General features: G+C 36.4%; 2 protein-coding genes and 1 long non-coding RNA gene across 3 annotated transcripts in view; 1 reads left to right on the top strand and 2 right to left on the bottom strand.

Moving 5' to 3' along the window:
- Nucleotides 1-12,026, bottom strand: part of LOC128013667 (uncharacterized) — a 189,216-nt gene that overhangs the window by 72,509 nt on the left and 104,681 nt on the right. The gene's annotated exons all lie outside the window — the stretch shown is intronic.
- Nucleotides 1-12,026, top strand: part of LOC128013666 (transient receptor potential cation channel subfamily A member 1) — a 166,095-nt gene that overhangs the window by 74,507 nt on the left and 79,562 nt on the right. The window contains exon 4 of the mRNA XM_052596794.1: nucleotides 9,879-9,938. The gene's annotated coding sequence lies outside the window, so the exon portion shown is untranslated. The remainder of the gene's footprint in view (nucleotides 1-9,878; nucleotides 9,939-12,026) is intronic.
- kcnb2b (potassium voltage-gated channel subfamily B member 2b) overlaps nucleotides 1-12,026 on the bottom strand; it is a 106,826-nt gene that overhangs the window by 72,509 nt on the left and 22,291 nt on the right. The gene's annotated exons all lie outside the window — the stretch shown is intronic.

Here is a 12,026-nt window from a genome sequence, read left to right as displayed (position 1 = left end):
ATACATGTCTTTGGAGGAAGTGATTTATCATCTAAACCATGGCGATTTTGGCTCGTGCAAGCTAGAAATACAGTGAATGAAACCTATGAATCATGAACACACAGTGGATGCCATGTAGGGAATGCCTCCTCATGAGGTCATGCTACTTCTGCATGTATACATCTCAGTACTGTTCATTTTCTCACATGAAACAAGATTTAATTGGTTTGAAGAGGAACACCGGCGTGTAACAGAAAGCTTTACAGCCCATATCCACTCGCTCCTGAAATGATAGCGGCTCTCACTTTGCAGCAGGTTTCAAATGCATTTGCAGTTTTGCTTTCCAGCAAACGGCTCCGCTGGTCAGCAGGGCTTCCTCCATTAGTGCATAAGACGCGACTGTGGTGTAAATCATTTATTGCGTTCTCAAGTTTGCTGTGTTCCGATAGCAGTATGGCAGGAGATAATGAGATTGTTCGCGGAGCAAGGCGGTGCTCAGAGCCAATGTCTTATGGTAAACACACATGGGGAAGCCCAGGTGCAGCCATCTGCGCTGTTCAGTAGCACAGTAAATACTGACAAGATGCATGTATACTCATGGGAGGGATGGGACACTGGCTTACCCTCGACAAACAACACCCACGCACCACTAACAGAAGACTGGCAGAGATTTCTGCATAAATAATAACTTCATATTTCCAAAATGGTGTACAGAGATTTTGTTTCACTAAAATGAACCAAATTTTCCAATACTACATTTGAAAAACCAGACTAATTCACTAGAATCAATCACAATTTCGTAACGCTACATTAGAGAGAGAGAGAGAGAGAGAGAGAGCATTTAGAATCAAACTTTATAACAATACATGAGAATTGCTTAGGATGAACAAATTCAATAGAATGAACCAAAATTTTCTCACTCTTACATATGAAAAACTGAAATTATTCACTATATTGTATAAAACAGTTTAACACCACATATGATAATTAGAACTGATTAAGTACAATGAATCAAACTTTCTCATACTACATTTAAGAGAGAAAACATTCCAGAAAAAATTTCTAGAATGAATTAAACAACACTAAATGTAAGAGTGAGGATTATTCATCACAAACTGATTCACCAAAATGAATCGAACTGTCTAGTGAGAGGATTCTTTAGGATTAACCAATTTACTAGAATTAACCAAACTTTCCAAAACTACATTTGAAAAAAAAAAAAAAAAACATTCTGATTCACTAGAATGGATAACATTTTTTAATGCTAAATATGAGAATCAGAACTGATTCACCAGACAGAACTAAACCTTCAAACTAGGGGTGTCGCGATATTCAGAACAACAATTATCGATATCGTGTTAATTAAGTTTGTGATGATATAATAGTGCAAATATCCTTTATGTATTTAATCCCATTCTATTAACCAGTGTCTTTGCTTCTGACCTTCGATGATCCAGTTAAAGTATACTAATAAGCAAAAATATACTCTAGACAAACATTTGTGTATCGTTTTTATTGCTTAAGTGTGTTGAATTGTCTTCTTCTGCATTCTACTGTACGGATGTAAATTTACTTTCCCTTCAGCCTGAGGCTTATTCATTTCACTTTTGGTGTGAAAAGGCCAAAAATATTACTTTTTTTTATTTTAAAAACAAACAAGCAACTATCGTAAATATTATTAGAATTAGTTATTTTTTTATGAAGTAATGCTATATTTTAGTGCATTACTTTAAAAAATATATTTTCCCAAAACTGTATATGAGAATCAGAACTGATTCACTAGGATGAACCAAACCTTCCAACAACATACAGTATATGAAAATCCTTTCTGATTCACTAAAATGGATTCAACATTTCAGTGCTACATTTGAGAATCAGAACTGATTCAGTAGAAAGAATCAAACTTTCCAATGCAACATTGAGAGAAAGGACATTTAGTTTAACGAAAATGAATCAAACTTTCCAACACTACATATGAGAAACAGAACTGATTCAATAGAATAAATTACATTTTTAACACTTCATGTAAGAGAGAAGACTGTTAAGTAGGTATTGATTCACTATAAATAAATATTTTCAACACTAAAAATGAGAAACAGTATTAATTCACTAGAATGAATCTAAGTTACCATGACTCTATATAAGAAACATAACTTATTCAGTAAAATTAATCAAATTTTCCAACGCTATATGAGAAGGCTGTTTAGGATGAACAAAATAACTATGCTGCATATACGAGCAAAGGCTGTTTAGAACAATTCAGTTCACCAGAATGAGTAACTTTCCAAATCATATATGAAAGTGAGAATCATTTGGTTCACTATAATGAATCACATTTTCAAATGTTACATAATATAGAAAAAAAAGATTCTTTAGAATTAACTGATTTGCTACAATGATTTGAACTTCCTAATAATATTGCAAAACTAGAGTATTATTCAAATGCCAAAGTTACAGCCCTGGTGTCCTTTGCCAACTTTAGGACGTCATTCTAATCTCTTTATCAGTGTTATAAACCCAGTTGTGCTTAGAGAAGCAACACAGAACTGCATATAAAATAATAAAGGTTACAAATTGCACTGGCCTTTTCCTGTTTCTCATAATTGCTGCCATAATCTCTTCTGCGGTTACACCACATATGTCAAAGGGTGTGGCGAACAAGCACTTAAAAGCCTGAGAGAGTCAAGCGGGAAAATAAGCAGTGAAACCGAGAGACATGGTCTCCTGGGCGGCTTGCAGCCTCTCCGGTCTTGTTTTGGAAAGATAGGAAGGCATGTGGTATCTCATCTCATCAGAAGCCAAGCTTTTCCTTTTTTATCTCTGTTATTTTTTTTTCTTTCTGGGGAAAATCAATTAACACTGTATCATGGGCACATCAAGTCTCGTAATCCCTCAGTCAGAATTTAAGCATCTGTCAGCCAATGCGACTGAAGCCCCACAATCAACGACATAAATCAAAAGAAGCTCTGGGTATTAGGTGTCATTGGGAAAGAGGTAAAAATACATAACTCACAGCGGACACAGGTGTCTGTGTCAAATGCCAGCGCGAGGAGCGAAAGCGCGACTAGAGAGAGGGAGAAAGGAACTGAACACGTGTTCGCTCATATAAAACGTCCATTAATCACAAGCTGTCCTCCGTGCCTCGCTTGACAAATGGACCTGGAAAATGATGGTTACTGCAAAAAGAAGACACGTCAGCATGAGTTACTCTCCCGCTCGTGACTATGATGTCAAATTAATATTAGGCACAAAAAAGAGGACCTGAGCTTCTAATCTTTTTCTTAATGCATTACGTTATTAAAAAGCATGTGACTCAGGTGATGGAGGCCCATCGGCACACCCTTCTCTATATTTCATATCGCATTGATTTTACTCCAGCCGACCTAATTGGCTGAGTTTATTGATTATGAGGAACTGTGGCGGACAATTATTTCCGAAACTTACAACTCACCTTTGCGTGAACACACAGTGTAATGTCATTATCGTAAAAACCCTCTCTCGTTTCATTAAAGGATGTTGCAATCTATCTGGCTGAGACTTTCCCCCAGCATTTAGTGTTTTATAAAGAATAGTAATGTATGATGAGGGGAAAAAGGTGTGTGGGTGGTTTTATTTTCGGACATGGTGGAGCCACAAGTCAATTGCCCTTTACGACCCGGGCCACAAAAACCTGAATCTGCGCTAAATCATTCTGCGATGTACAATACATCTGCAGAGCATGTAAAACACAGCCAGGTTAGGAGTCAAGATCTGCCGTTTGATTCCACATGTTTTTGGTGATCAGTGTAACGAATTGATTTGCTTTATTAGTGACATAAAAAAGTGCCAAGTTTTAAATATTATTTTTCAATATAAAAAATTATAATATTTGAACCATTAAGCCTCGTTCACACCAAGAACGATGACTATAAAGATAACTATAAAGATAACGATATTAGCGTCCACACCAGTGAACGATATCGTCTGTTTATTCTGAGGTTGCACATGCGTCTGCCGCTTTAAATCCTCGAGCTCGTTATAGCAGGATGGATTCTGATTCGATGTCAATGTTTGTATCGTTCATCAGTTGGAAAAAAAATCGTTCTGAAAATGATTCCAACGATACCGTTTCTCTATACCTTTATCGTTATAGTTGTAGTGTGGACTCCGCTATTCTTTAATATTGAGAACGATTTTTAGAACTAGCCTATATCTTTACCGTTATCTTTATAGTTATCATGCTTGGTGTGAACGGGCCTTTATAGTGAAATTATTTTATATATTATAATATATTATATATTATTATTTCAATATAATATATATAGACATGCAGACAGACAGACAGACAGACAGACAGATAGATGTGTATGACAAGGAAAAATAGTTTGTGTGTGGTTTAATTTCGGGAAGTGGCAGAGCCACAGCCAATTGCCCTTTACGACCTGGGTTGCAATAACCAGGACCTGCACAAAATCATTCAGATGTACATCCGCAGGGCATGTATAGACACAGCCAGGTCGGGCATCATGATCTGACGTTTGATTCCACACGTCCTTGGTGCTCATTCAGTATTCAGTGCATCCAATGTTAGAACGCTTTATCAGTTGAACTCGATGTTTGTTCATTATTGACGCCGGCGGCTGGATAGCAGCACAATCGGGAAAACAGACTTCAATGTAACACCGCGTGTACAGTCGGTGAGTCAGGGAGAATTGGTGGACTGCAGGGATGACATCACAATACACGGTGCTCTGATGTATTCATATTACCTTGACATTCGGCGCAATACAAAGACTTTGGTTGGAAATGCCAGAGAACTGGAAAGTGAATGATAAAAGTGCCACGGGAGGGAGGAGTCAAGGTTAGGTGACTGCAATATGGGGAGACGGAGAGGAAGGGAGGGGGCGACGGGTTAAAAAAAAAGTATAAAAGGGAGAGAAAAAAGCAAGAAGAGAGAGAATATAGAGTGAGTGAAATACTAGAGGGTCGTTTGAAGTATCACGCAGTCTGCTCACATCTCCAAAACACAACGCACTAAAGCTGACCGACGGCATAAACACAGTTCCAGAACACCCACGGGGAAGTCTGCATGGGACTGATGGAAATATCTGGAATATTTGTGAGATCTGTCATTGGCTCTATAACATCAGCTGTATTTATGTAAAACGCTGCTTCTGAAGCTACATGTTGGATGAATACTCACACATTAGAAGGGTCAATGGAATAAAATACAATGAAACACAGTGCTGTGATTTTCTTCTCATGTTGGTTCTTGTGTGGCTGTGAATACATTTGAATGCTCTAACTACTGTACAAATAGTAATAATAATTTGATCAGTGTAAGCAAACATTCTGGTCCAGAAAGATCAAGATGTTTTCGTCTTGGCACCCAGGAATCCTGTGTCAGTTTTGTAGTCGACGTATCCCTGCTGAGAATGCTAGTACCACTAGTAAACAGCATTTATGTTGTATTTTGGATGGTGATGTGCTGGTTTTCTTATCCGGTTTCTTAAAGGGTTAGTTCACCCAAAAAGGAATATTCTGTCATTAATTACTCACCATCATAACGTTCTGAACCTGTAAGACCTCCATTCATCTTTTGAACACATATTAAGATATTTTTGATGAATTCTGAGAGCTCTCTGAACCTCTCATAGACAGCAATGTAATTACCATGATCAGGGTCCAGAAACGTAGCAAGGAGATTGGTGAAATAGTCCATGTGACATCAGGGGTTCAACCATGAAAACAAAAATAACGACTTTTCTCAACAATTCGTCACTCTGGTGTGTGTCAGCTACGTCATACAGTTTTTGCGTTATGATTTGAAAGAAAACAATGTATCCGTGTGATGCAGCTGACATATATATATATAAAGCTCTTGGTCAAACAGCTTTATATATATATATATATATATATATATATATATATATATATATATATGAAATCATAAATAATTTTACAATTTTTATTTCTGTTTAGAATAATAATCATAACAATAACAATGATTGTTATGAATAATAATAATAATGCAATATTTTAAATAACACTTTACAACAACAACAATAATAATATTGTTAATAACTGAATAATTCTATTAAATAATACTTTTCAAATAATAATAATAATAATATTTAGTGAAATATAATGGAATATTTTTTACATATTTTGTATTTCATATAATAATAATAACAAATTGTTAGTTGTTTAATTTGATTAAATGTTACAAATAACAATTATTTTAAAATAGTAATATATTACAATTTCTATGTCATCACATTACATTATATAATAATTGATTATTATTATTATTATAAGTTTTATTTTAATTATGAATAATTTAAATAAACTCTTTTATATTATTTATACAGGCAAAATAATCTCAATCCAATACTTGGCTTTACTTGTATATTAAACAATAATACACAACAATCACCAATGATTTTTTTATACTATTTAATAATTATTTTAACTAATTTGTTTTAATTGACTACTTTTAATATTTTCTCTTAATACGACTGACTAAATGCATGATCTGTATCTTTTACTACTTTATCATACTGTATGAGCAACCTGTCGGTTACTCTAATGAAGTCTCACAGTTAGCTGTTAGTAATATGTGTTTTATTCACTAAAACAACATCAACAACAACAACAACAGTTATTTGTTCATTAATTGGACTACATTGGTTCAGTTCACTGTAGATACATTAGTTATGTTGTGGTGTCATTGACTACATATTGCAGGAAATGGTAAGCTCTATTGCTTTTAAACGTACTATGGATATACATTTTGACTCCACTTACTGGTAAGGTGTTTTTATTTCAACAGAAATGTTCAGTCTTACAGAAATATGTGTTTGAAAAATAGACATAATGGACATAAATAGTCCAACAAATAATACATTCTGCATTGAAGAGATGCCATTTCTTATGCCAAAAATAAAACTAATGCTGTCAACACATTGTCTTCAAAGACTTACACACCTGCCAAGTGTAAAATAGGCAATTCTTGCCTTAAACAAGGTCATTCTAGCACATTTAGTCACCAAGTATTTGACAGATTTCCATCAGCAGAAAGTGTGCTGAGCCGTCGAACAGATGTACATGCACTTTTCTGCTTAACTTTGGCAATCTTCTCATTTAAAGAAGCCATCAGGATAGACAGAAGTCAAAACTGACTATGATAGCCCCACAGCAACTTACGTCTTTGATAAGAAATCAACAGCCATTAGGCAAGTGCTATCTGTAACATCAATTTCATATCTAAAGCCAAGGCTGGGGATAAGCTGCGATGGGCCAAGTACGGGAACAAAAACCGCTCACCAAAAACTCTCCCTCAAGACTTTGTAAAAGAAGGGAAATGCAAATGAACTTAAATGCAAGAGCAGCTGAATCCTCCCTGCAGTAGCTGGATTTAACAACCAACGCAAAATTTATGGGAGAAGAGTATTGAAATGAATCATGCAACTCAATTTACTAATGTTTGTGCTCGTCAATTTGCTGGTATTTGCACCACTATTAAACACCCAAAAAAGCATGTCTTAAAGAAGGCGGTAATTTGCACTGCTCCTCTGTGTTCTTTAATGTGCACTTTGTTATTAAATCACCTACGCAATTTTCCCATCTTCACTTTTACGGAATTGCGCTCTAATGTTAATTCACCCTGTTTAGTAAATCTGGTCTTTTGATAAATTCATGAAAAAAGTTTTTTTATAAATTCTTGTATATACTTGCACTTTTCTATAACTGTCTTTTCCACCACATAATTTATATTTCCATTCATGATCATGACTTTCTGAGCACACATTTACAGAATGGCTATTCAATATGTCATTACCAATGCGATATGCATTATATAAGAAGACCAAGAATGAAAACACAACCTTAATGAGCAGCCCTTAGTAGATATTTTGGTCAGAGGCTGTTGAATCCACTGAAATATGATAACAACAGGTGGAAATCATGTTAGGAGATGCCAGGTTCCCCACCTCATAAGGGGATTGGCATTGATCAGGGAGCTCTATGAAAGGCCAGGCCTCAAGACACAGCCGGGTGTCCTTTCCTCTTTGAGAACTTTATATCTCGTCCTCCCCACGACACCACCGTTCTGCCAAGTTCACGTTAATTAACTGCATACTCCGTGAGCATAATCACATTTTTCAAAACAGTCTTCTTATCAGCAGACCAATGGCCTGAATCATGTTTTTCTGCACGTTTTATTATCCATTACCTACAGTACATGTCTCCTTCATCCCTCATCCGTGGTCAAGTCAAACAAAAAATCCACTGTCACATACTTATTAGCCAAATATAAAGAGCACAGGGGGCGGTTCCGCCTCATTTTGTCAAATATCACTTGAGAGAGAGAGCAATACATGTTAATTTCTGGATTCTCAGTTGATGTGATTATTTTAACACAGCCATTTTTCCATGGGGCAACAGAAAACACTTCATAAAAGTAGCAGATGGGCATCCCAAAAAATGTGGTGCTGCACCCCATGAATTTCATCAACAGCCCTGCTGAAAATGTATAATGTGAAAAAAATAAGAAAGATGTGACAAGTATTTCTTCAAAATTATATGAAGGTGATCACACAGCCAACTGCCTACTACTGCCTGTGGATGGAATTCAAGGTTGTCTTGGTTACTTCTTTTTCTCCTTTCACTGAATGTCTAAAAATAATGTCCAGCTCTCAACGAGGAAGACGGCTGCACCGTGTTCTGCAGAATAAGTAAATCATTACATCACCAGCAATGGTTTTGTTTTGAAAAATCTCAAACGCACTCCTGATAATTTACAGAATAGACCAAGCACAAACCAGTAAAGACGCAATGGAAAATTCCCAGCTGAACCAAATATGAGCATCCAAACGTTAGAAAAAGTTCTTTTTGGAGCCCCTGGCGCTGAACAGATGCCGTTTAAACACTTCTGCAACAAGCTAGGTATTGTAAACAAGCTGTACATAAACATTTGCTCTGTCCCAAAACATAGAGAGCTGTGAATTTTCATAGCATTGTTGATGTACTCCAAGGTAATTTCAAAAGGTAGACAAGTTCATTATGCATTATTTATTATCCTAAAGCAGTATCGCATATATGCTTCACAGAGAAGGCAATCCCAGAATGCATTGCAAGGAGCTTAGTGAAAGTACATATGGCAGACATGGCTAGAGAAATGTCACTTTTATTTTAAGATTATAATTCAAATTTTGTAGAATAAATAGTGGGAGTAGTGCGTTCACACTGAAAATTCCAAAATTGAAAAAGTGCACGTTAAACACCTGGATGATGCACTTAAATAACCGAAAAAACAAAGTGTGGAATGTTGAACACTTCATGCACTCAACTGTTGCAGTTTTAATTACTTTATGAAGGGGGAGGGGCGATTCACGATAATGAATGACAAAATAACTTTATATATTTCATACACTACATTGTTGAGTACATAGTGCATAAGTACATAGTGTATGAGTACATAGTGCATAAGTACATAGTGTATGAGTACATAGTGCATAAGTACATAGTGTATGAGTGCATAGTGTATAGTGCGTCATTTGGGTCGCAGCTTATATGTTGTGTTGTTAGCTTCGCAAAATGCTAATGGAAAATTTCAACAACAGTCGGGATCCAGAAGTTAAAATTTCAAATTTCAGCCATTAATTACTCACCCTCATGTCGTTCACCAGTAAGATCGTTGTTCATCGTTGGACCACAAATTAAGATATTTCTGATGAAATCTGAAAGCTTTCTGACCCTGCATAGACAGAAATGCAACTGACACATTCAAGGCCCAGAAAGTTAGTAAAGACATTATTAAAACAGTGGTTAAACCATATTGTTTTGAAGCCGCGAGAATACTTTTTGAGCACAAAGAAAATAAAAATAACAACTTTATTCAACTATTTATTCTCTTCCAGGTCAGTCTCTTTATGTGTTCTGAAGACGAACGAATGCCTTACGGGTTTGGAGCAATGAGGGTGAGTAATAATGACAGAATTTTCATTTTTGGGTGAATTTTCCTCGAAGTATAAAGTCTAGTAGCTTTGTCCTTTTGTCCGATTTTCACTTGTGTGTTTGATTCAAATCAATGTTTTTAATGTTGCGATTCACATTATACTTGGTAGTTTTTCCTCATGGTTTATAACTCTTACATTAAGACTTTTTTTTTAAATCCCTATGCGAAAAATACAGAAAAAGTGGGCAGGCACTGTTGCTTGCCAGTCAAGTCTTCCATGCAGAGCACTATACATAGTATGTGACACATGGAAATGCTGCCTATATAGAGCAATCCAAATCACCAACTCTGACGTCCCATGACAGTTAGGATGCTAAAAGCAGCAAGGGAGATCAATACGTTTTTTAAACATGACTACTGTCTTTCAAAGTAGTTTTGCAGTAATTTAGCAGAGAACATATCTTATATCATATACCTTGTATTCATTATTTTCAATAGTAAAATTTGTTTTGTTCTTCTATTAAATAGAACTCTTGCTGTAAAGCCATTGTTAATAATCTCTCAGCGACTACTACAGAGTGTGACAATATCCACTAGTGACAGAAAGGAGCCGATCATATCTGATTAAGCAACACATTGTTATTAAAATCCTTCCTGTCTGATGACCTATCTGCTATTTTATGCTTCTAAGCCCTTCGTGAACAGCGATGAGCAGCCACAGCAGGTGAAGATTCAGCTGACGCACACACATCAGCATGCCTGGAGTGGCTCAGCTTACCTTTCATACTGATCTCAGATCAGCCCTTTAATTATACTTGGGCATGTAAACGGGCTGGCTAGTCCAGAACGTGCTCGAAAAGGCAACTGCTATTAAAAGTGGCTTTGTTTTACCGCCAAAAACTTCTGTGGCCTGATGCCACTGAGCAGATTTACCATATGAACCTCGTTCCTTCTGTGCTGACACAGGGATCATGGGTAATGCCTTTCAGATTGGTTTGCTTTAGAAGTGTCCTGCCCTCCCCGTCGGGTTGACATAGCAAGGACATTCCGGTGCGGTGCCCCGCTAATGGACTCTTTCCGCAAGGTGCTGCACCATGAAGAACACATTAGATATCATCTGCGCCGGCTAGTGGAGTGAAGCTCGGCGGGAAAAGCCCTGCTGTAACTGCCTGGTGTTCATTTCTGCTGAGAATAGAGCATTGTGAGATATGCAATGATAAACGTCTTATAAGATAACACGCACATTGTGTTGAAGGCTAAGACAGAGTTTGAAACCAAACGAGGGCTGTCAATATTTCACTGTCAGTGATTCCTGACTTTACTTCCTGATCTTAATATTAAATAATGTGTACACACATATGCAACAAATATGCTTTTGCTGCAGTTGTCTGATGGTCTTCTCAGTAATATTTGGGGCAGGGGGGAAATCAAGATTGTAAGGTTTTTCTGTTTCATTGAAAACAATTTAAGTTTTATTCAGCAAGCATGCATTCAATTGACCAAAGTGGCGAAGTGTCAAAACATTTATGATATTACAAAAGATATTACAAAAGTAAATGTATGCACATATTTTTTTTTACATACCATGATACCATAGACATATACTAGCTTCCTAATATTAATTATTTTTTCCTGTGTATATTTTAATATGTTAAAAACTTAATATTCCTGTGTCTGCTTTTTGGTTACACCTCTGTGTCAAACATTCTACATATTAAACATTACTTCCAGTCAGCATTACACTCCATCTATGTGATCTTTAATTCAATTATATGCCTTTTTTCAGAATAAATGGTAAACAAAAATGATCTATTGCGTCTACTCCTGCAGTCTAATTCTGACTTATTGCGGTGGAAACTGAACTTAAAATAGAAGGATTACCACAGGCACGCCACTCATTGCCTCATTTGCTTAAGACGTCTTAAAAGGAGGCGTCAGAAGGAGTTAAGTGACTTGCACTCGTGAGAAGGAATCATGTCACTCAGAGTTTAATGAGGTGAAGAGAGACACCTGAGGTACTCATCCACCAAACACGAACACCATTTCGCGAAACACTCTTCAAACGCTCATCTTTTTGTTGAAAACACGACCGTTTGGATTATTTTTTCTC

Source organism: Carassius gibelio, chromosome B24 (assembly GCF_023724105.1).
Source record: "Carassius gibelio isolate Cgi1373 ecotype wild population from Czech Republic chromosome B24, carGib1.2-hapl.c, whole genome shotgun sequence".
Taxonomy (NCBI): Eukaryota; Metazoa; Chordata; class Actinopteri; order Cypriniformes; family Cyprinidae; genus Carassius; species Carassius gibelio.
This window is presented reverse-complemented; position numbering and strand designations above follow the sequence as displayed.